The following is a 25,857-nucleotide window of genomic DNA, read 5'->3' as shown; positions in this document are numbered from 1 at the left end:
ATTATTTAAAAATCTGCTCTTTCGAGATGAAATTACATCCGGTGGATTGATTTGACCAAAATTGTATCTTCGATCCGTTTGTTGTGAAAGTTTTGCATATTTCTGCGGTGCATTCCGATTTCTGACATTAATTGAAAACTTAATTAGGTGGTACTAACAAGCAAATAATCTTTCTGGCGATATGCTTAGCGATAATTTTAAAATATGTTTTTATTATGAGGGGTGTTAATTAGTTACTAGTAATCGTGCCCGTGCACAGCAACGGGAGCAAATTATGTAGTAGAAAACATTAAGCTCCTTAATAAGGATGAGAGATAATTTAAATAAAATTTGTAGAGAAAAATAGTTAAATATTATATTTATCTACAAGATAACACATGTGAACTCTAGTTTAGTGGTTATAATTTTGGCACCAACAAAACCCAACTGGGTTCGAATCCCGCCTTCAGCAGAAAAAAAGGGTGCGTGGTGCACAGGCTCGGTCCGCAGGTGCCTAGCGTGGTTCAGAGGCGCGGTCCACAGGTGCGGCGTGCGGTCTACGCGCACTGTGATCATATGTGGCGCAGCACTGGGATCATATGCGGCGCGACCAATGCATACTTAAGTGTTGAAGCTCATGATTTGAAAAATTCATCTATGTGCGATATGAAAATTCAACGGCTGAGCATCGTTATGAAAAAAAAACAGTAAATCAGAACTCTTGAAGGATCTAGACATTAAGCTCCTTAATAAGGAGGAGAGATATTTATTATTTATTGTTGACTTTTTTCATGACCGTTTAGCAATTCTACTCGCATATTTATTAACTGGAAAACATATAAGCGGCTTGGAGGCTAGTCCTACATTTTTTTTTTCTGAAGCTAAATATACATGCATATGCCAACTTGATCTTCATAAAAAAAAAGAAAATCCTTTAAGCAAGTGGAAAGTTCATGAAATGGATTGGTTTCACCAAAATAAGATCTTGCAATCTATATGTGGCAAAGGCTTTGTATATTTTGGTGTGGTCAATTTCGCATTCCGATAATAATTTTAAGGGAGCCACTAACTATCATGTAGTTTATTTCTCCGTTTATTCTCCAGTCATTAACTATCTAGGAAAACAACTAACTACTTGGGGACCGTCTAATATTTAATATATTTTACAACTGGTGCGCATAGATATGGATACATATGCATGCAAGTGTTATTATATAATATATCAAAAATTTCCGAAAAAAATGGACACATCACATACCCATTTTTTACACGTTTTTAGATATGATATTTTTTTCACCGTTCAATCTCGCCAATATTTGTGATGATTTGTTAGGAAATTAGTGATTCTAAAATCATGAATGTCTTCAATCAAATTTTCTTTTTCAAATGAGATTCATGATCACATACTTTCGGATTGTCCGCCACGCAAGTTTCATACCTCGTCGAGCAAGTATTTATACATTGTCGATCAAGTATTCATATCACATCGAGCAATAATTCATATATCGTCGTGCAAGTATTCATACCTTGTCGTGCAAGTATCCATAAATAGCCTGTGACAACCTCAAAAGCCTTATTGTCGACAAATCAGTAGGAGCCAACGATAGAAAGTCGAAGGTGATGCAGTCTAGATCAGAATCGCAATGAATTACAAATATTTGCACAACGAGGTATGAATATTTGCACTACGAGGTATAAATACTTGCACAATGGATGACTAAAAAAAATACTGCATCATGGATTTCATTTGAAAGAGAAACTTGTATAAAAGACGTTTGTGATTTTAGATTTGCAAAATTCTTCACAGATCATAAAAAATATGGGCAATATTGAATGAAGGGAAAAAATCCACCTCTAAAAATATGTAAAAGATGGGTATATAATGAGAGAGATAAAATAAAGTTGATGTCAATTTTTTTAAATAAATACTTGATTTCTTAAATATGAATACTTGATATATTAGATGTTAATCCTTGTGTGCATAAGTATACATATTTGTGCACGTCAACACTGTTCAACCGAGTTTGATGAAAAAAAAAACCGCATGAGTGCAATACTTGAGTGAATCTCAGATCGGATCCAACCAATACCAAGTTGAGTAAGCCATGTTTCGTAGCGAAGGCTTCAACTTCCCAGATTCTTCTCGTGAATTTTCCTGAAATGTGTTTATGAATTCTCAAAATATATATTTTTAAAACTTTTTTTTTTTTTATGGTTGGCGGCGAAGTGCCGCTAACATATTGATAGATATATATAAAAAAGAGTTATTTACAAAAAGGTTGAAGAAGACCATAGGAAGTCCCATGTCTTAAAAAAAAAAACAAAAACAAAGAAGTGAACGCTAAGTAATAAACAGTAAGCAGTAACAGTAAAAGATAGATCTAATTCGCCCCTATTGTCATGAGGAGTGTACAATACTCCCCCCCATGCCCCTGTAAACCCTCCACGCTTCTTTTACACATTGTGCAACCAGAGTTGAATCTCATGTATTGTATCATTGGCTAAGTTGTTCACCGGCCTACGCTTGATATTTTTGAAACTTATATCCCTTATACTTAACCCTAACCAATTATAGCATTGACATCAATTTGTATGTTACCAGTATTGACCAAAAACCAGAAAACTTTTCATGAGCCACCAAAGGACGCAGCCTTTGGAAAATGCAAAACAAAATTACAACTTTATTCACTCTCTTCTTCGTTTTTTCTGTTCTCAGCACAGTAGTTCTGGTGCCAGTGGTACCAGATTTGCATGAGGGTAGTGTGGCCTCCATTGTCTGACATACTGGTATGCTCTATAGGGGTATCACATCTAAGTCTTCTGGTAACCAATATTTTAGCAGTGTGTTTTATGGCTCCTTATCCACTCATGACCAGTATTTAAGAATAGGTATAATAATTAGCATAGTCTGTCTTGATGTTTTTATAATGGCGGTGGTGAAGCATATAGTATTTCACAATTTCCAAAATACTCAGAGCACTCACCATCCGTTTTTTTTATATGCTTAAATAAATATATAAAGATCCATAATTGTCATTATTTTTTTTTAAAACTGTCGTAACTGACAGGATTTCTAGCAGTTCACTTTCTTACAGAACTACTTACCAAGATTTCTGGCGGGCCTCTATGGTACAGAACTGTGAGGATTCCTAGCAGTTCGGGTGCTTAAGTATCATGGTACGTTTAGAGGTAGTGTTATAGGGTTTAGATCCTAAAATTTATGAGTCGGGGTCAAGGACGTAGGACATAGGACTCTGGCCCTTACGATTTATCGTGTAAGCATAATATTGTTAGTATTATTATTAGTATTAATACTATTATTTTTATCGATATTATTATTACTATTAGTATTATTACTATGGGTGTTATTATTGTGGTGGTTGTTATTGGTACGTACTTTTGGTCTCAGTTTTGTGATTCTATTTGAATTTCATTTCTATTTTGCCCCAACTTGTTTGACACTAAATACGTAGTTGTTGTTGTACTTCTCTCTGTATCCCACGAAATTTCCTACCTACTGATCCAGCATTTCTAATTAAACAAATAATAGACTTAAACATGTCTTAACTCAATCGACTTTGAGCTGGGACAATAACATAGTGTTCCATGCTATTACAAACACCCAAATTAATTATTAGAAGCATTTATTGTAGGGTCAATTTGGTTGGAGGAAGAATAGAGCTAATCATAGAATAAAACTATTTTTTTGAACTAATCTACATATAAATCAAATCAAAAACTATCAACTACTGTTTGTTTGTTTTTCATGGGTTAGCTTACTATTTTACAAATGCAACAAAATTTCGATTTGGCTACTATACTAATTTGAGGTTAATCCAATATTCTCATTAAGGCACCCGTCCATCCAAATACACCCGTTAGTGAAATGTGTGTATGACAATCTTTTTGTGATGCGTACATTGCTGACTTTCTAATTTTCTATGTTCAATCATTACCAAAAATTGATAAAGAAATCTTTAAAAAAAAAAATCTTTTTCAAAAAATTGATAAAGAAATACACAAGTTCACGATTATTATTGATTTTTTTTACTTTTTATATCCACAAAAAGTTTCTGAAAATAAATAAACATGCCAACAGGGAGTGATAAGAACAATAGAAGAATCTTTTCAGCAAATTAAATGCGTACAGATCATATTAATTTATAATCTGTTCTTTAAAGCAAGACGCAATTGCCTCTCATTGATTGATTTGACCAAAATCATATATTTCGATCCGTCTATATATATATTGCGAAACCTTGGCATAGTTCCGTTTGGTGCATTCCGATTCCGACCACTTGCTCTTGACAAAATGCATAGTTGTATTTTTAAACCTGTTATTTATAAATTATTGTAACTTGTCATAAACAAGACATAAGAAAAACAAATATACAATAATTTTCCTTTGCACTGGATTCAAGAAGGGATCAAATCAGAATACACCACTTGAGATGGTTTGATCATCTCCAACGCAAGCCTTCTGGGATACCGGTGCATACTAGAATTATACGTCGTATCGAAAGCACAACGAGAGACAGGTCAACTAAGATTCACATGAGGAAAGAAACTTGAAGAAATAGAATGTATCTAAAGAATTGATTTCGGACATTGGCACATGGAAGTTTGCTATCGATGTACCAAAACCATAACCTAGTAATTAGGGTTTAGAAGTAGAATTTAGGTCGTAAGGTATTTGATTTGTGGTTATAGACGTAGGGCTATGGACTTCGGCCCCTACAATTTATAGTATAGACATATATAATATTGTTAGTGTTTTATTATTAGTATTATATTATTATTACTATTATTATTGATACCATTTTTATATTTTAGTTTACTTAATTTGTTTGAAATTAAAGATGTGGCTGTTGTTGTTGTTGTATCTTTTAATACATTTGTTTTGAGATTTCCCACGAAATTTCCTACCTACTGATAAGTTGGATTCCAGCATTTCTAATTAAACAACTTGGATTGACTGGGACAATAACATAGTGTTCCATGGTATTACAATCATCCACATTAATTGTTTAGAGGCATTTAATGCACTGAAATGTTTGAATGACGGAAATAATTCTGTTACAATTCAAAGAATTGTAGGATTCTACTTTTTCAAATCTAACGATTAATATTTTAGAATACACGTATCACAAAAGGAGCACTAGTGGAGAGCACTAGTGGAGAACATACAATTAGTGTCGCCTTAAAAAACCGACACTAATACTTTAGTATCGGCTGTTTATAAAAAGGTGACACTAATACATTAGTGTCGGCTATTTAGATGTAGGCGACACTAATAACTGAGAATTAGTGTCGGTTGTTTATATAGCCGACACTAATGCTTATTAGTGTCGGCTTTTTAATAAATAGCCGACACTAAAAGTTAGTATTAGTGTCGGCTATTTAATAAATAGCCGACACTAATGTATTACTTTTAGTGTCGGCTATTTACAAAGTATTAGTATCAGCCCGATTAGTGTCGCCTAATGTCCGACACTAATACCCATAAACAACCGACACTAATTCCAAGTTCTCCACTAGTGGAGTTTGTTTTTATGCACAAATCTCAAAATAAATAAATGATTGAATTTAGAAAAGCAGAGTCCCTACAATTCTTTAGAATCGTAGCAGATTTATTTCTGTGAATGACAATCTTTTTGTGATCAATTCGTACCTTGCTGATTTTCTATCTTGAATCATAACAAAAAAATTGATACATAAGTACAGATCAAGTTCAAGTACATTATTGACTTTTTTTGATGGATCATAGCATCCAACGCGGAGCATATATATATGTAATTAATTATGAATTGTGTATGATCATGCATGTATATATGATTGTCTAACTATAAAATGATCTTATTTGGATTTATGATATATGATTATCTATATATTCATTAAGTTGTGGTCTAATAACATGTAGATTAATACTGACAAGGCTCAAATTATTGATAGATCGATTATGGAATTGACAATTATGGAACTGACCATATGCACAAAGGCATATGGTGGGATGCAGAGTACAACCGGGAAGTTAAAGTATAATTCAGACATTTAACCTAGAGTTGTGTAGGCAGCTAAAATTTTCTTGGCAGGCCGCACAAAACCTGTTAATTTAGTAAGGCCAGTTATTCAAGCAAGTCGGTTCTCGCAACTTGTCTGGAACCCTGCCGCATGCATGCTGCCATCACAGTTTTCTTATTTAAAGGGAAAGACAATATACGAAAATATACGAAACTAACATATTCCGAATAGCAATTATTCAAGGGAAAATACAAGTCTATGTGTCTTCTATTCATCTTCCACTATCAATGAAAAGAAATTATAAAATATCCAGTAAGAAAATTGGAGAGAATCTTTCAAGGATCAAGTCTTGCTATCTTGGAAGACCTATTCTCACGACCTCATCACAAACCGGCAAGAAACAATAGAGTATTGTCTGATGCTTACGAAAATGGCTGTTCTCTACTTTGACTAAATGCAAGCTTGTTTTGCCTAAAAAAAGAATTTGAGATTCAGCTTAGCAATGTAAGTCAAAATTAATTGCACTATTCGATGGAATATCATATGGAATTAGATATTATGTTCTGCATTTCAGATATAAGTTTTGGATCAATATTGGCATATTACGGTTCTTAAGATTAAGGTGAAGATCTTTTTTTTATTTTTCTCGAGTGTAAGTGTTTGACCTCTATATGAGATTTAATTGTTTAACTTCACACCAACATTTTTCAACTTTAATATTCACCAAAAAACTTCTGCTGGATTTATATATGTTATTGCTGATTATTTATTTTATTTTATGTAAATTATAATTTGGGTGAAAAAACTATAGAAGAAAAGTTTTTAGAGAAATGTCTACGTATTATTTAAAAATCTGCTCTTTCGAGATGAAATTACATCCGGTGGATTGGTTTGACCAAAATTGTATCTTCGATCCGTTTGTTGTGAAAGTTTTGCATATTTGTGTGGTGCATTCAGATTTCTGACATTAATTGAACTTAATGGGACAGAAGTGATACTTTACTTTATTTAGCTAAATTATAATTAGGTGGTAATAACAAGAGAATAATCTTTCTGGCGAAATGCTTAGCGATAATTTTAAAATATGTTTTGATTATGAGGGGTGTTAGTTATATTTATTATTTATTGTTGACTTTTTTCATGACCGTTTAGCAATTCTACTCGCATATTTATTAACTGGAAAGCATATAAGCGGCTTGGGGGCTAGTCCTATATTTTTTTTTTCTGAAACTAAATATACATGCGAACTTGTTCTTCATAAAAAAAAAAAAATCCTTTAAGCAAGTGGAAAGTTCATGAAATGGATTGGTTTGACCAAAATGAGATCTTGCAATCTATCTATGGCAAAGGCTTTGTATATTTTGGTGTGGTTAATTTTGCATTCCGATAATAATTTTAATTTTAAGGGAGCAACTAACTATCCTCTAGTTTATTTTCTCTATTTATTCTCTAGTCATTAACTATCTGGGGGAAAAACGAACTACTTGGGGAACTGCCTAATATTTGATATATTTTACAACTGGCACGCATAGATATAGATACATATGCATGCATGCAAGTGTTATTATATAATACATCAAATATTTCTAAAAAATAACCGGACACTTCACATACTCATCTTTTAAACATTTTTAGAGATGTTATTTTTTTTCTCCGTTCAATCTCGTCAATATTTATGATAATTTGTTAGAAAATTTGCGAATCTAAAATCATATGAACGTCTTTTACGTAATTTTCTCTTTCAAATGAGATCCATGATTATATACTTTTGGATTGTCCATCGCACAAATATTCATATCTCGTCATGCATGTTTCATACCTCGTCGAGAAAGTATTCATATCACGTCGAGCAAGTATTCATATCACGTCGAGCAAGTATTCATACCTCGTCGAGCAAGTATTCATACCTTGTTGATCAAGTATTCATACCACATTGAGCAAGTATTCATACCTCGTCGTACAAGTATTAATACCTCGTCGTGCAAGTATCCATATATCGCCTATGACAACCTCAAAAGTCATGTTGCCGGCGGATCAGTAGGAGCCGACAATAGGAAGTCGGAGGTGATGCGGTATGGATCGGGGTCGGGATCGCGATGAGTTATGAATACTTACACGACGATGTATGAATACTTGCACTACGGGGTATGAATACTTGCGCAAATGATAACTCAAAAATACTTGATCATAGATCTTATTTGAAAGAGAAAATTGTATAGAAGACGTTTGTGATTTTAGATTCACAAACGTGTCACAAGCATAGTCATTGAGCCCGACAGAAGAAATAAGCAGGACTATCGGATGTTTCTATATGGACACCATAGTCTTTGTACATCATTGTGATTTTAGATCTCATTTGTCTTTACAGATTATCAGAAATATGAACGATATTGAATGAAGGGAAAAAATTCATCTCTAAAAATGTGTAAAAGATGGATATGTGATGAGAAAGATAAAATAAAGTTGATGTCCATTGTTTTAAAGAAATACTTGATATCTTAGATATGAATACTTGATATATTATATGTTAATACTTGCGAGCATAAGTATACACTAGTATCGTGCCCATGCATTGCAACAGGGGCGTATTATAAGATTGAATAGAATATGAAGGAATTCTCAGTGATCTGACATTGCCAAGTGAAAAGAAAAAACCCAAATGAAAAGAAAGAGAGAGACAAATAATAAATAACAGTAAAAGAAATAACAACAAATGATATAAAGAGGCTTGGCCTCCACATTTTTACTTTAAAAAAACACAAATGAAAAAAATGGATCAAGTATAACATAAAAAAAAATCTTGAAGTATCACTGTCAGTGTGATCTTCTTCAATGTAGTTCAATATTTCTGAAAATAAACAAACAAAATATGAAAAGTAGATTATAATTGCTCAAATTGAAAACTATAATTAACTTTTTTTTTTACTTGATGCATAAAAACATTATCTTATTCCCTAAATTTGAGATTTGAAATTAGCAAATGTGTGTTTTAATCTAAATTTGATCACTTCTTACATGTCTATATGTTGTTTTCAAAGTTTAAAAACTTGTTTTGCTAAACAAGTTATTCTAATTATGTTGAAATATTATTCCAATACTCAATTCCAAACAAGTTATGTATACATATTTGCTCGCATCAGTTGTAAAAAATTTCAAATATAAATTGCCCCTCCAATTAATTAGCGGTCTCTTCATGTAATTAATGATTTTGATGCACGTTTTATTTTGTCTTTTTTAGCGAAAAGTTGTGGTCTTCCTAGAAAGTAAGTAATGGGGGGATGAATAGAGTAAATAGACGTACGGGAGGAAATAAATCTTTATTCTAATTTAATTTTTTTTATTATAAGGAGTGTTAGTTATATTTAATTTATTTATTGTTGACTTTTTCCATGACTGTTTAGCAACTCTACTCGCATATTTATTAACTGGAAAATATATAAGCGACTTGGAGGCCAGTCCTATATTTTTTTTTTTCTGAAACAAAATATACATGCCAACCTGTTCTTCATGAAAAAAATAATCCTTTAAGCAAGTGGAAAGTTCATGAAATGGATTGGTTTGACCAAAATGAGATCTTGCAATCTATCTGTGGCAAAGGCTTCGTATATTTTGGTGTGGTTAATTTCGCATTCCGATAATAATTGTTTGATCTTATATATGTCATTACACTTAATAACCAAAAGGAATAATGTATTGTATAATTCTAAACATGTCATTTATAAAAAAAGAAAGAAAGTAAATTGCTTAAACCAGACATAAGAAAAATAATTGTATTGTACTTGCACTGGATTAAATATCATTTACCGTGGTAGAAATATTAAGAAATATTCAGCTTTTTCTTTTGAACACCTTTTGTCTGAGGTTTTTGGGCACTAATAGATATATATGTTTCTTACGAAATCACCTTCCTACCGAGTTCGGTTCAGCTATTCAAATTAAACAAAAAATAGAATATTAAAACATCTCGGAACACAATCAACTAGAAGAAAAGCTCGTTAAACACCCTTTGAGATGATTTGATCATCTCTTTAGCAGGCCTCTTCAGGCACCGGTGTGTATTAAAATTATAAGTCGTATCAAAAAGCACAAGGAGAGATAGAAGTCAGCTAGGATTCACATCATATGAAATCGTAAAATGTTTTTATGAAGAAACAGATTGTATTTAAAGAGTTGGTTTCGAACAGCGTCGCATGAAAGTTGGGCTGTGGATTTCGTTCTTCTTCAATTTATAGTATAGAAATAATATTGTTGATATTAATAATAATAATATTATTATTATTATGGATACCTTTATTATTATAGTATTACTACTATTGTTATTATTATTTTTATTACTACATATCTTTGTTTTGAGATTCCGGTTGGATTTTACTTTTTAATTTATTCAACTTGTTTGAGACTAAAGGCGTGATTGTTGTTGTATTTTTTAACACATATTGTCTCAATTTATCAGGAACCTATGTTACCCACGAAATTTCCTACCTTCGGATAAGTTTTGGTTCCAGCATTTCTAAATACACAAATAATTAATAGTCTTAATTAAACATCCCAGAACTCGGTCAAGTTGGATTTACTGGGAATTTATCAGTAGGTAGGAAATTTCTAATAAACATATAATAGACTTAAACAACTCTGATCTCAATCAACTTGGATTGACTGGGACAATAACATAGTGTTCCATGGTATTATAATCACCCACATTAATTATTTAGAAGCATTTCATGTACTGAAATGTGTGAATGACAATCTTTTTGTGATTCGTACGTTGCTGACTTTATATCATGAATCATTACCAAAAATTGATACCGAAGTACACAAGTTCACGATCATTACTGACTTTTTTGTTGGACCATAGCATCCAACGGTGATCGAGCATATATAATTGTCTAACTATAAAATTATCTCATATATAATTATGAATTTTGTATTGTCATATATAATTGTCTAACTGTAAATAGACGCGGAGTTGTCGCACCTCCGGTATCGGGGGTGTGACAGTTATCCTGCCCCCATATGGAAGGAAGTTTGAGGTCTATCCCTCCCCTTTTCGAACGGACAACATCCAACATCGGCTGGAAGTGTATTTTTCTTCGTTTGTTTACTGATAAAGGGAGATCCAAATATTTGATCGGAAGCTGAGAAAGAGGTGACGACAAAATGTTTTTGTATGACCTGTATAAGGTCATTGGGTATCGCTATAGAGACAAAGGTGCTCTTAGCTTGGTTTATCTTTAGACCTGATATTTTTGAATAGTTCTTCAAAACTAAGTTGCTGGCTTGCTATGTTGAATCATTACCAAAAATTAAATTAATACAAAAGTACACAAGTCACAATGAATTTTTCACATTTAATATAGGGAAAATTTCTGGCGTACCCATCAAAACTTTCAAAATAGCCAATACCCATTAAAACAGAATAATATCCAATATGCCCATAAAAACTTGATATTATTTCTTATTTCCCCTTTTATCTATTTTTCTTTTTGTTTAATTATTTTAAATATTACAATGACAAATATATCCTTTCTACGGCTTTGGTGCATTTCCTTTTTGAGTTCGCTTCGTTTACAATCTGTTTGATAACATTTCTCACTTCACCTTCGTTAGTCCAAATTAACCCTTTCTCGTGGAATTCAATTGCTAAATCAGTCTTTCTAATTGTTCCTCTGTGATTATCACCAAGAGTCGAGGCACTAAACTAAAAGATGCTGGCAGCTGAAGCATGCACGCAATACAAGTTTTTCTCGATGCAATAGACAGAATGTTTCTTTTTTGTAATTAAACTTTAAAAAAAAAATCTTCACTAATTGGCAATTTTGAAAAAAAACAGAGACATCTCGTTATCTAAACTTTTTTTTTTTGAAAAGCTACTACTTCACCATCACAATCATCTTCTCCATTGGATTCAAATGGAGGGAAGCAGCAAACACTACTACATAATAAGTGATTATACACGGACATAAACAAGCGAGCTACACGGATTTCCTGCCGCGTGGGCTGCCACGGTGTAGAAATCCTTGTATATATACACACGGATATTTACCGTGTACAATTACTGATAGCTACACGGATTATTACATAAACAACCGTTTACAAATCCTTGACACTGGCGCTCTCCCTAATCGTTCACGGATTATTACATAAAAAGCAGTGTACAATTAGATTTCTACACGGTTATTTAGCTAAATGTCCGTGTAGCTCTCTTATTTTTTTATGTATTAATTTTTTTGAATTGTTTTTAATGCTGAAAAAAAACCTTTCTACATGGACTTTTATCTAGATATCCGTGTAGCTCTCTTATTTTTTAATTTTTTTTAATGCTGAAAAACCTTTCTACACGGACATCTAGCTACATTTCCGTGTAGCTCTCTTATTTTTAATTTTTTTTTAATGCTGAAAATTTTTTCTACACGGACTTTTAGCTAGATTTCCGTGTAGCTCTCTTATTTTTAAAATTTTTTTTAATTGTGAAAAACCTTTCTACACGGACATCTAGCTACATTTTCGTGTAGCTATATTATTTTTTAATGTTTTTTAATTTGGAAAAAGCTTTCTACAAGGATATATAATTAAATATCCGTCTAGCTCTCTTATTTTTTAATATTTTTTTAATATTTAATTTTATGTATTAATTTTCTTCTTTATTTTTTTAATGTGGAAAAACATTTCTACACGGATATTTAATTAAATCCGTGTAGCTCTTTTATTTTTTAATATTTTTTAATGGTGAAAAACCTTTCTACACGGATATTTTTTAAAATCTCCGTGTATAATTGAACTACTTTTTTTTTTTACATTTTTTGCAATTTTTTGCTAGCCTCCAGTTTTGTCAGCCATTTAAAATCAGATCAATTCCAGAACAGAGAATTTCCAAAATAAGAATACCAAAACCCCTAAATTTTGGAAATTTCCAAATTATATCAAAAATTAATACAAAATTCATGTACACTAAATTATACAAAGATCATACAAATCCATATTCTGGTTTACAAAATTATTTTATAAAAAAATCTGCCCACATACATCTACACTGATCTAACTTCTCCTTGGAGTAACTCTTTGACTCTGATGAATCCTACAAAAAATTCAAAACATGCAAGTTACAAAAATATAGCAACTACATCTCTGTTTTGCTTTATAGAAATAAATTATTGCAATTATAACAATGCAACTAATAAAACAAGTTTAGAGGAAATCAATATTAATTGTATGGACAAGTCAAGGCAAAACATATGAATTACATACCGGATATGCTGTCCATTGGAATTGTATGCGCTCAACAAAGTGAAACATAAAAATCATCGTGTAATAACCGCATTCCCAACCGCCAATCTGTTGCGGGCACTGAAATTTACATTCAGCAGCCTATGTCAGAATGACAATAAATTTTTGAAACAAAAAATATGAAATTATAAAATTATAGTGTGCTCACCTCCAACCACCTCCCATTCATTTTATTTATGCTCTTACTCGTGCTTTGCACACCACCCTCTTTAACATATTGCATAAAAGCCCTTACAAAATTGAGTGATTGTAATTAGCAATTCCACAATTATAAAAAAAATCAAACCAAGTGATATTTAGATAACTTACTTAATTATAACAGGCATGACTCTTTTGGACTGGTGAGTAGTGATGGATTTGTCGGGCCGTTTTGAATCCATGATATAAATCGTATTTTCAAGTGACACAATCACAAGCAAAGACCAGTGGCCGCTGTTGGAGAAGAATTGTAGTAATTTAGCATAAAATTAGTGACATGTATATTTCAGCATGTAATAGTGACACATTAATTAGCGGGATTTAATTAGTTCTTAAGAAAAATTCGACAACATTTCTCCTTAACTCCCCAAGTATGCATAAAACCACATACTCGTAGGAGCAATAAGGAGAAATGCTCTCGAACTTTTCTCAAACACTAATTAAATCCCGCTAATATGTGTTCACATCCTAAATGAGACACAATATTCAAAGAGAAGTCCCAAACGGGGGACTATCCAAAATTAATCCCTATTAGATTAATTTTGAACGGGCATGGACCTAAAAGCATCAATAGGTCAGTTATTGGACCACAATACACTAATTATTTACATTACCTAAACAGATTAAGCATGCATGCATTAATAAATAAATTGACCTAAATAATTAAGCTATAATAAGTACCAGAAAATTAGCGAGAGAAAAGAGGAAGACTAACCTAGCAGGATAGAGATGAGAAATACAAATTAACTTCAAAGATCTCAGCTCCGGTATCAATCCTTGTGCGCAGAAATCAGACCAATTCAATACAGAGAGAAAGAGAGAGAGAGAGTATTAATTGATCAAAATGGCGCTGGAAGCCTGCTGGAAGAAGCTTTTTGTAACCCTAAACCTTTCTACACGGACATTTAGCTATAAATGTGTGTAGAAAGTCGAGAGAGCTACACGGACTTTTATATAAACAGCCGTGTAGAATTGTTTTTTACACTATTAATTAAAAGAAAAAACCTTTTTTTTTATTCTACCTTTCTACACGGCTCTTTATTAAACGTCCGTGTAGCATTGTATTTTTTTTTTAATGTTTTTCGGATAGCAAAACAAACAATTTCCAAAACAGAGGAAGACATTTAAAATCCACAATTCCAAAACATATATAGCAATTTGAACAAAAAATTCAATAACACTAATTTATAGAAAAATTACAAATTCTTATTGAGCATTAATTACAAAAGTTAAATCCATATAAACTAAAAAAATCTATTAAGGACTGGAAGAGGTGGATATATGAAGGACACTCAGAATCGGATGGAGAGTCGGATGAAGTGTCGGACGAGATCATCCGACACTTCATCGACTCCCCATCCGGCTCTGGTCCTTCATCCGACTCTTCATCCGGCTCTGAAATTATCCTCCAAAAACACTTTAGCGCACAAATCAGACCGACTCTTCATCCGGTTTGAAGGTCCTTCTCTAACTCTTCATCCGGCCGACTCTGAAATTATCCAGTAGGGTTCTTTTCTTAGGGATGAAGATACATATTTTAATAAAGAAAGAGCTAGCTGGAAATAAAAAGTTGGATGGACCTTCAAAAAAAAGGGAAGAGGTGGATGGAGAACCTTCAGAGTCGGATGAAGAGTCATCCGACTCTTCATTCGACTCTTCATCCGGTTCTTCGTCTGGCTCTGAAGGTCCTTCATCTCACCTCTTCCTTTTTTTTTGAAAATCTTCATCCGATTCTTTATTCAATCAGCTATTTCTTTATTAAAACATGATCTTCATCCGCCTCTAAAATGATCAGATTACATAGAGAGAGAGAATTGATCAAATCGGCGCTGGAAGGAGAAGGCCTTTTATATAACCAACTTGGTGCTGGAAAATGCGCGCCCTTTAATAACCAAAACCCTAAAAGAACTTTTCTACACGATTTTTTATTAAACGTCCGTGTAGCTCTCTCACGCTTTCTACACTGTTATTTAAACAAACATCCGTGTACAATTTGGACATTTCTTCACGGTTCTTTAATTAAATATCCGTGTAGCTCTCTCAAGGCTTTCTACACTGTTATTTAAATAATAATCCGTGTACATTTCCTAATAAACGTCTGTGTAGCTCTCTCACGGCTTTCTACACTGATTCTTTAGTAAACATCCGTGTAGAGATCCCACACATATTTCGGGCTTCCAAAAAATTAGAATTTCTCCACGGTTTTTAGGTAAAATTATCGAATCCGTGTATAATGTGCAGTGTACAATGACCATTTCTGTAGTAGTGAAAATGTGTCACTTCGTTATTGTTGTTTAGAAGAAACAAATCGGTGATGTCTTCAAGCGGAATTTTGATCCAATCAAACCTATTCACTCTCTCTATCTCTTTTTGTTCTTAATCAAGTTGTCGTTTAATGAAGAAATGGAGAGGTATGAAGTAGTTAATGAAGAAGGCATGATGAACGATGTTTTACTTATAAGAGAGAAGGAAGAGAGAGCCATGGCGAGATTAGACATGAGTGATTGAGAGCAGTGGCGGAGCCACCTATATCCAGGGGTAGGCAGTCGCCTACCCCTGAATTTTGAAATACGGTATCAAGTTTGTATATAGTTGGTTTGGATTTGAGTTTTGTTTATTCCCGATTGAGTCAAAGTTCTCGATTAGTGAAATTGGCGGAGTCGTTACAATTTTGGTAGTCTTTCATCTATCTATTTTGAAATACTCCGACAAGAAGAAGGTTAATAAGAATGGTATGATAGTGGGACTACAATAAATTTGTTATTTTTTGTGAAAGGAATAGACTAAAATATTTTATAAAGTAATATTATGAAATTTAATGTAATGCATTAAATTATTTTTATTATGTTTAACTATTTAAAATGAGCTGAATTTTAATAGAAGAGTCTTGTGAACTATGCTTCAAAGTAAACTTTCAAAAACATCGAGTTTTCGATCTAATTCGGTGGATTTCTACCGATTTTCTCAATTTTAATTCATGGTTAATTACTGATTCCGCTCCCAATAAAAATTATTTTATAATATTTTATAATTTAATAATTTAAATAAAATAAAATAAAATAATAATAATAATAATTAATATAATAATAATTTATTTTGCCTACCCTTGATGAAAATCCTGGCTACGCCACTGATTGAGAGGGGGCGGACATGGGAAAAATTAGCTGGGGAGAGCACTGGACACCTTCTTGATAGAGAGAAGGGTATACTTGTAAATTTGAGATTTAAAATAATTAAATTAAAAAATAAATAGATAAAAGGGGATATAAGAAACAATATGAAGTTTGTATGTGGATTTTGAATATTATGTTGTTTTGATGGGCATTATCGTTTTTGTCACTGTATTAAAAACTAATTGTTAATAATACATGAAAACACAATTCACGAGCTATATATACATTAAATGCTTCTAAATAATTAATGTGGGTAATTGTAATACCATGGGACGTCACTATGTTATTGTCTCAGTAAATCCAAGTTGATTGAGTTCAGAGATGTTTAAGTCTATTATTTGTTTAATTAGAAATATTGTTGGAACCAAACTTATCAGTACGCCGGAAATTTCGCAGGAAACATATATAGGTGCTTCATAATTAAATTGAGACAAAATGTGTTAAAATTTAAACCTCAAATATTTTTGTAAGATTCCACCCAGGTAAAAAAAATTTGAATCCAATACGGAAAGGAGAATTATTGTACATTCATTTTTTCTTCTGTCCTGTCTTTGGCAAGTAACAATAATTTATTATAACTGGTTTAAAAATACTACTATGTATTTTGTGAAGTGTAAATAACAGAAATCGGAATGCACCACACGGAAATATGCAAAGGTTTCGCAATAGACGGATCGAAAGATATGATTTTGGTCAAGCCAATTAAATAGGCAATTTCGTCTACTTGAAAGATATGATTTTGCTGGAAAGATTATTCTCTTGTTCTTATCACTCCTCTTATAATTTACTTAAAATAAGTTAAATTATCACCATTAACTTTTGTACATCGGTATCGATTTATGTGTATGACTCTACGTACATATATAGAAATTCAGGTACATCTACATCACAATTAATTATAAAGAATGTTGTGCATACATTTTTATTACCGTGTACAAAATATATATTTGTCACTTATGGACATGGTTTAAAACTTTTAGATCGTGTTTGGACGTTGGAGGTTTTTTCTCGTGTGACATTACATACTGTTAATTTGTCAATTTTTCACATCCGTATATAGTATACCGTGTATACAGCAAAATTATCTATTTGGGACTGGATTTTGAGACGGGTCCGATCGCCGGTCGCAGAAGATTTCAAAAAATCTAAAAAAAAACGCAGCTGGGACGGATTTGGGCATAGCCTTCTGGGACCGATTTGGCCCGGTCCCAGAAGTGTCACCTGAAATACACGCCGCGAAAATCCCCTGAAATTGGCACGTTTTGTTAGCGAAAAAACAAAGAAAGAAAGAAATCAGCACACGCCGCTGTGAAATCGACGCGAGCGATCGGGTCTCTCCTGCTGGCGACGATCGGCGATCGAGAAATTAGGAGAATCGAGAAGGGGATCTGGAGATCGAGATCGAGATCGAGAAGGGGCCTTCCTCCCCTCAGCGTCTCTCCTGCTCGCCTCTCAGCGTCTCTCCGCTTCCTTTGGATCTCTGCGTCTCCGTCTTCTGACTCAGTAAGTCTCCGCTTCCTTTTTATTTATCTGTGGATGCTTGTACGATACCCTCCAGTGGTATACTGGTGCTGCATACCAGTATTGATTTTGCAAACATCTCTCTAATTTCACCATCCAAATACTCCCCCACATGATTTTGATATACAAATTAATTAATAAAAGCCACTGGAACCACCGGCCTTAAATTTGGGAGTGAAAACTGGAAATTTGTCTGGGATGAATGTGACTGATAATTGGCCCACCTGGTCACCAAAACCCCACACATTCTGTTCTACACTTGTACCAGTACCTTACAATTCAATTCAATGCAATGCATCCCAATCTGTAAAGCATGATGATACCAGTGGTTTGGTATCTAGCCTTTTATATTCAATTTCCATTCGATTTCAATGGAAATTGGTGAGGAATGACCTCACTTTCATCTAAAAAAAAAACTGTTTATTTGCAATGTTAGGTAGTGGTCTCTTGTACGTGATTTGTATGTGAAAATTGTAGTTATGTTACTCTGCAAGTATCAGTTCCTGCTCTTGTTGCTCCAAAACCTTGTATTGCATTTCTGCCTTCCAATACAAACCTTTGCAAATAAGCATCTGACAAATTTATGATGTGGTATAAGCCGTTTTTTTATTTTCTTCTTTTTGATGATGACAGATACCTATTGAAATCAAAGAGTTAAAAGGGATTAGATACCAGACATAGCATCTTTGCTGGTAAAGGAATGTACCAGCATTCATCATTTCAAGTAATCTCTCTGAACTACTGTTGATGTTTGAATTTTGAAACTTGATTGTTGTAGGAGGATGCAGAAGCGCAGGCACCTCTTTCTGGCAGTAAGTTCTATATCTGAATTCTACGACGCACTATCAGAAATCACTTTTAACAAAAGGAGACAACTTCACCCAAAAAAATCAGTTGGAAGTTAAAGTAAGAGTTTTTCCTTACAAATATCATGTATAGAACCTTTTGCTTTTAACGAGTTCAATTATGGTAATATTATTTTATTTTTATTTTTTTTGCAAATATCGAGTGTCAAATTCAACTATTCTACTAATGCTTTGTGTTATTACTGTGGATAAAGTTCATGACAGTACTAGACCTTAAATAGTTTGATTTAACTGTAGTTCAAGCCAATAACCGAACTAAATATCAAAGAAGCCCAAAAGAAAACTCTGACCTGTGCCCTTGCTCAGTACCAGAGAGATCCATTATTGATTTTGAATGTTTATTAATTGTTAATTCTATCAATCCTTCAGGGCATTTGTGATATGTGCTCTGACGATTCTGACAAGTTCTCAGGCTATACTTATATATTGGTCGAAGCAATCGACAGCTAGTCCAAAAGATCCTACACAGGATGAGAAACATGCAAAGTACAAGTACAGTGTCACCACCTCAAATTTCTTGGTTAGTAAATTTATATTTTTCTTATGGAACTTTCAAATTTGGATTTCATATCTGCATTTCAGTTCAATGATTAGGAGTTCTTACCATGAACGGCACTTTGGCTTGGCGCTAGGCATTATATCTGTTACCATACTTGAATTACTGCTATATATGTACTGATGCCTCTCTCTTGCTCTCTCTTTCTAGGTAGAGACAATGAAATGTGCCATGTCACTAGCAGTTCTTACCAGAATATGCAAAACTGAAGGTGTTTCCGAAGATAACAAATTAAGTACGACATTTGACGAAGCAAAGCTGTATCCAATTCCTGCACTTCTTTATATGGCGAAAAATTTATTACAGGTAGTGTTTACTGATACCCGCTTCTGGTCCTGTACTGGTAGTATACTGGTGCAATTTTAACTGTTTCAAATTTTTTTTGTTGATCTGGTCTTAACCTTTCAATATTCTTCAATTTCAGAACTGAAAGTTTATTCTTGATTACTATTTTTGTTTCAATTAAAAAAATCAGTGGGTATTTGATAATAGGGAAAAAATTTTATTTGCCACTCCAAAACTTGGAAATTAGTTATTTGCCACCCCAAAACTTGAAATTACTTATTTGCCACCCCAAAGTTACTAAATTAAGCTAATTGCCACAATTATACTCAAAATTCAAATTTTTTATTTAAATTATACTGAAAATTAGTGTATAAAAAATGTATTTTAGTATTTCCTATAATACCCTTCAATTCTTCAATTAATCAGTTCTAATTCCCTTCGCCTCAGCAAATACATAGGCGCCTCTCTTCTTCTTCGATCGGAAGTGGATCCCTCCCAAGTTCTGCAAATCCATCGGAAAACCTAAACAACTGCATTCCCCTTCCAACTGATTCTTCTTCTTCGATCAGAAGCTTTTCCCTTCCAATTGCTTCCCTTCCATCAATCCTCTCGCACATACTGGTCACAATACCAGTACCATTGTCAATCAAATAGTCAGCATGGGAAGCGAGTAAAGAGGGCATGGTGAATCACTTGATACACTGGTCACAATACCAGTCAAAACTGTGATTAGGTGATAATATATATATAGTACAAAATTATGGCACTTAATTAATTTAACTTATCATGCTAAACAGCTTGCACAAGGTGGCACTGTTGTTGGTACTGGCTTGAACACCAAAAAGGGGTACTCATGCTAATGCAGTGTCTTTTTTGATTGAGGGAAATTATTGAAAATTAGCTGAACCTTTTTAATTTGTTGAAACTATTTCAGATTTGATGTGAAAATTGCTAATGCAGTGTCGAACACAGGAAATTTGTTTGGAAAAATGACTGAACACAGGAAAAATGGATCAATTGCGTTCAGTACCTTGGAAACAATAATAATAGCCCCTGGATTGAAATAGCGCCTTATATGCAAATCAACCCTTTTGACAAACTGATGCAGTCAGGGGCGGAGGAGAGAGTCAGCCGTGCAGCCGTGCTTAGATTTGTAAACTGACGGAGTATTTTGGTTGTTTCAGTATTTCTTTCCCTTCACATAATCAGAGGGGTATTTTGGTCAGTGTTATAATTTGTTTAATTTTCAGTATAATTTAAATAAAAAATCTGAATTTTGAGTATAATTGTGGCAATTAGCTTAATTTAGTAACTTTGGGGTGGCAAATAAGTAATTTCAAGTTTTGGAGTGGCAAACAACTAATTTCCAAGTTTTGGAGTCGCAAATAAAAAATTTTCCCTTGATAATATATTTTGTTGCTTGTCAGTACTACATATTTTATGTGGAGGCTCCTGGGTACCAGATTCTGAAGAACCTTAACATCATAAGTACTGGCATCTTATACCGTATAATTCTCAAGAGAAAGTAAGCAACCACATTCTGACCTGGCTTAGTTTATATTCTGATTTTCTTATATCTAAAAGTTTCTAATCTGTCCAGCATAACCTGCCTAAATTTAAAGAGAAATATTTGGAAGCCATTGTCTTGAACAGACCAGCAATCAGGCTCTATCGATAGGGGTGTTATTTGGGTCAGTTCGGTTAAAACCAAATTAAAATAGTCAAATCTAAATTTTATTCGGTTTCAAAAATCTTACTAAACTAATCAAATATATTTTTGGGTATGTTTGAATCCAATAAGGGCATCCATAAAAATTTTAGTTATATTCTCACAGGGAGGTTCTACCTTGCACCCCGATACTCATGATGACAGTAGGGATGATCTCGGAGATGACTAGTAGATATTTGATGTTTTAGGATATTTTGTCGTACTTTAGATATTTTGTTTTTATGTCGTACTTGAGATATTTCATATTAGATATTTTGTTTTTATGTAGTACTTTAGATGTTTTATGTCGTACTTGAGATATTACATATTTGATGCTTATGTAGTATTTTAGACGTTTTATGTCATACTTGAGATATTTCTTATTTGATGTTATGTAGTACTTTAGATATTTCATGTTTATGTTGTTTTTGTGAATTGTTTGTGAATTACTTGATATTTGATGTTAAATTCTTGGTACGTATGTACCAATTAAAACAAAAAAATATGAGTTTTCGTCACTAGGTCACGTTTCGTACCAATTAAGGTGAGAGAAAAATATATGAATAGAATGGGTTTAATATTATATTTGTTTGTTACAGTTCTTACCAATTGGAAATAAAAAAAAACAAAAAAAATAAAATAAATAAATAATACGCTTCTGCGACCCATATGGGAACCTTTTGTGACCGCTCAGTCGGTCTCTGATAAGCCCTTAGCCACGTCAGCATGTCACACCAGGGACGGATCTAGTCGGTCGCTGAAGGGGTCATCTGCGACCGGCGCCATACCCTTCAGAGACCGGTGACGTCAGCAGGGCAGTCATCAGTGACGGAGCAACTGCGACCGGGTCATCTGCGACACATTTCAGTCATCTGGGACCGGCTCCCACCTTCTGGGACCGGCGCTCCACCCATCTGCGACCCATTTGGCCGGTTGCAGAAAGGTATTTCTGCTGTAGATAGTCACGTTTCCTGTACTAGTGAATCCAGTTCAAGTATAGTACAATATTTTTTTTTTATGTTCTGTTTAAGGAATTTACCTTTTTTTTATAAATGACAGTTTAGAATTACAATACACTATCCATTTTGGTTATTAAGTGTAATAACATATATAAGATCAAACAATTATTATGGGAATGCGAAATTAACCACACCAAATTATACAAAACCTTTGCCACAGATAGATCGCAAGATCTCATTTTGGTCAAACCAAACCATTTCATGAACCTTCCACTTGCTTAAAGGATTAATTTTTCTATGAAGAACAAAAAAAATATATATCCGAGTAGAGTTGTTAAACGGTCATGAAAAAAGTCAACAATAAATAAACAAAATATAACTAACACTCCTCATAATAAAAACACATTTTAAAATTATCCCTAAGCATTTCACCAGAAATATTATTCTCTTGTTATTACCACCAAATTATAATAATTTAGCTAAATAAAGTATGTGTTTCATTAAGTTCAATTAATGTCAGAAATCGGAATGCACCACACACAAATATGCAAAACTTTCACAACATACGGATCGAAGATACAATTTTGGTCAGGCCAATCCACCGGATGTAATTTCATCTTGAAAGAAAATTATTTTAAATAATCTGTAGACATTTCTCTGAATAATTTTCTTCTATAGTTGTTTTAACCCAAATTATAATTTTGTCAAAATAAAATAAATTGTCATCAATAACTAGTTTTCAATTTAGCGGCAAAAGATAATTCTTTACGTATATACAGTAAAGAATAATTATAAGGAGCCTCTCACCCCTGTCCCCTCTTTTTTCCCGCAGAATCCTATATAGGATTAACCGCCTTAACTGTCTGATGTGGGGCCCGCAAGAGATTCTAATGCCCGCACTAATTTTTGAATTAAAGCATCTTCATCCCCGCGTATATATTATCACTGTTCCCTTATTGCATCTCCGCATTTTCCATTTTCTAAATTCAAAATTAATGTGTCCCGCAATTTCCATTTTCGGCTCTGAGGCGATTTTTACAGCAATCCGAGACGATTTAAGGCTGAATTCAAAGGTGACATAGGCAAGCGTAGACTGCAATTGATATAGGCGATAGAGGTGATCATCCATTCGGAATTGCGCGAGTGCAGGGTGTATTGGAGGCGATAGAGGCGAGAGAATCATTCATCCCGTCATTTTTGCACGAGCATTCATTTGATCTCTGTTGTTCTTCGACGATCTTCCATATTTCTGGTGATTGTGTTTTGAATTATAACAATTTATCTGGTTTAAATCTATTTCTATGTCATTTTATTATCTAGATTCGATGAATTCTTAATCGATGGATTTTTTTTGAGCGAATTCAACCAGTTGTGGATGTATGATAGATTCATGTAGGATTAATACTTGTTAGATTCAGAATTAATACTATTTTTGAATTTGATTTCAAGTCGTCGATCATGTTTTCAGGCGATCTATGATATTACTTGGCGATCTGTCGTTTTTCATAGTGGTCAGTTAATTGAGCAATTAATCAGGTACTTTTTCACAAATCATCAATTATTTATGGATTCATTTAGTATTAATACTCGTACATACTAGTATTAATACTTTGATGCATAGTTATTTTAATTTGTTGTTCATATTTTCAGGTGTTCAAGAAAGTATTTATCATTGTTCTGACAAGTATTTATCATTATGTCTGTGAAGTATTTATCATTGTCCCTGACATGATAAATACTTGGATTTGATTAAACATTACTTATTGGCAAGTTCAAGAAAACATTTATCATTGTTCTGAGAAGTATTTATCTTTGTCTTTGACATACATATATTTTTTTTTCTGAAAATTGCAATTTAAAGTTGATAAAAATTGATATCAACCAATTATTAAAAAAAATAAGGTTATATGGTTTAAATTATTTATATGAAAAATATACAATAAACTTTTGTTGGGTCGATTATTATATATGAATTCATATAAAACCATAACAGATTTCAATTCATGCAACATATATACATATTGCATTTTGTACACATGCAATCTCATGTGATTCACATAACATATACTCCTCAAGATCCAATACAATGTTTATATAAAAGTTGGGCTCATGTTGCCAAAATGTTTGGTTATGATCTAGTTATGATCTAGTTTGGACCGAAATTTCATACATACTTAGTTGTATTAGATCCAACATATCAAAAAAGAAGTGTGCATGTAATCCATGACATGATGCCTCTTGGTTAAAGGTCTCCAACAAAATTGCATCTCCAATGAAAAAAAATACAAAGATCAACATAAATAAAGTATTTATCATTGTTCTGACAAGTATTTATCATAGGGATCGACTAACAGTCCTCCTACTTCAATCCCCTATCTGTCCCCCGCACTAAAAGACAAAAAAAATAGTTAAAACGTGCTAACTACCACCAAAGAGCAAGATTAATGCTATTTTATTAATAGTCAAAACGTATAGTATTCATACCTACGAATTTATAGTATTCATACTTATTATCAGAATTATTCGTCATATGTAAACACAAGCTGGAGGGGACCAGTAACGACCAGGGGGACCGCTGACGTCTTGTGACAGCCTGGATTGAGGACCGCAATCGTCTGAAAGGGACATTTGCCAAGATTGGGGACCACTACAGCGAATCTATATATTATTAATATCTAAATAAAGAAGTATTCATATCTAAACAAATGAAGTATTCATACTGACGATTACGAAGTATTCATATATGTTTGAAATAATTTATACAATTCAAAATTCAAAGTCAGATTCATCTCTCTCACCCCACCTCTTCCAAGAAGTATTCATACTGACAATTACAAAGTATTCATACATGTTCAAAATAATTTATACAATTCAAAATTCATTGTCAAATTCATCTCTCTCACCCACCTCTTCCAAGAAGTATTCATATCTAACATGAAGTATGCATATCTAACAAATGAAGTATTCATATCTAACTAATGAAGTACTCAATATCTAACAAATGAAATATTCATATATATAACTATTCATATCTAACTAATGAAGTATTCACGTATGACACTAACAATATTCACATCTGACACTAATAATATTCACACCTTCCCAGATTGGGACCAAAAAATATTCTCAACATACTAGTATGCATGTCTAAAACAATGAAATATTCATATCTAACTAAAGAATTATTCATACTGACGATTACGAAGTATTCATACATGTTCGAAATAATTTATACAATTCAAAATTCAAAGTCAGATTCATCTCTCTCATCCTACCTATTCCAAGAAGTATTCATATGTAACATGAA

The 25,857-nt window shown here is 33.0% G+C and overlaps 1 long non-coding RNA gene across 10 annotated transcripts; it reads left to right on the top strand.

Annotated features, from left to right (window-relative positions):
* The first annotated feature begins 17,909 nt into the window (after positions 1-17,909).
* On the top strand, positions 17,910-22,018 carry LOC144564356 (uncharacterized). Of its 10 annotated transcripts, none has more exons than XR_013514607.1 (7): positions 17,910-18,158; positions 18,955-19,082; positions 19,412-19,562; positions 19,749-19,904; positions 20,331-21,408; positions 21,484-21,574; positions 21,719-22,018. It is a non-coding gene; the product is annotated as an uncharacterized LOC144564356 (long non-coding RNA). The 10 variants fall into 10 exon arrangements; XR_013514612.1 differs by lacking the exon at positions 21,484-21,574 and having other exon boundaries at positions 17,911-18,158; positions 20,331-20,616; positions 20,856-21,408; XR_013514611.1 differs by lacking the exon at positions 21,484-21,574 and having other exon boundaries at positions 17,911-18,158; positions 20,331-20,616; positions 20,844-21,408.
* Positions 22,019-25,857: the final 3,839 nt, after the last annotated feature.

This window comes from Carex rostrata, chromosome 13 (genome assembly GCF_964058835.1).
Source record: "Carex rostrata chromosome 13, lpCarRost1.2, whole genome shotgun sequence".
In the NCBI taxonomy this organism is placed as follows: domain Eukaryota; kingdom Viridiplantae; phylum Streptophyta; class Magnoliopsida; order Poales; family Cyperaceae; genus Carex; species Carex rostrata.
The sequence above is the reverse complement of the archived record's forward strand: the minus strand, read 5'-3'. Positions and strand labels throughout refer to the sequence as shown.